Genomic DNA, 1054 nt, shown 5'->3' with positions numbered 1-1054 from the left:
GAAGAAGAAGAAGAAGAAGAAGAAGAAGAAGAAGAAGAAGAAGAAGACACTTGAGTTGCAGGACAGAGAAATCAAACTGGAACCTGACCTGAAAACTCCTCCCTACTGGCTAGTTTTTATTGTGCTGGAGTGAATGTAGGCCACTGGGGGAGGGAAGCCACCAATGGTCTTACCCAGTGGTGAACCCACTACAACCCCAACCTATCTGACACAATGTGCCCTTTGGGACAATAATGCCAGAGAGGCCATGGGAATATGAGCTATCCAACCTCTTATGGATTGGACCCAAAGCCCACTCCTCAGGGTGAAATCTATCTGTACTGTAAGTCTAGTCAAAAATCTCATGCTCCAGGATGCACAGACTCTAAGAGAGACCCCGTTACAGTTACCTTGCTAAATGGACATGCTGCCAAACTGTCTTCTAAATGTGTACATTTATACAAACAGATTAGTTCTACCCTTGACTTTGGCTAGAAAATGTCTCTCTGCAGTGCATCAGTTAATACAGAAGGTCTTATTAACTTATTATTAGCTGTATTAAAATTATTATTATTATTATTAAATTCATTATTATTAACTTTAACCAGTCAAAGTCCTGTGATTATTGGGTGTTCAGTTCTACACAGGACATCTGTATCTCTCTCTTTTACACACACACACACACACAGAGAGAGAGAGAGAGAGAGAGAGAGAGAGAGAGAAGACACAGAGAGACAGAGACAAGACACAGAGGGACAGAGAGAGAACACCCAACCTTAACTTGTGTGAGCCAAGGCCTTCTAAAGTCCTTTGGAAGTAGGCTAACCTCAGCTCTCAACCTGCTTCATTTAACTTTGCCAGCCACTATCAGAGTTAATATAGGCAGGCTGCAACTTAATTTCCCTCTGTGGTTAGGTAGTTGCCCTTCTTACAATTAGTTTGGTGATAATAGTAAAAAAAAAAAAAAAAAAAAAAATCCCAAAGCGATTGAAAGAATTAAGAGATACTGTGCCAGGAATGGTGGGGCACACCTTTAATCCCAGCATGTGGGAAAGAGACTCAGGGGTGGATGTCT

The sequence above is a fragment of the Grammomys surdaster genome, unplaced genomic scaffold (assembly GCF_004785775.1).
Source record: "Grammomys surdaster isolate TR1022 unplaced genomic scaffold, NIH_TR_1.0 132, whole genome shotgun sequence".
Lineage (NCBI taxonomy): Eukaryota > Metazoa > Chordata > Mammalia > Rodentia > Muridae > Grammomys > Grammomys surdaster.
Note: the sequence above shows the minus strand (reverse complement) of the source record.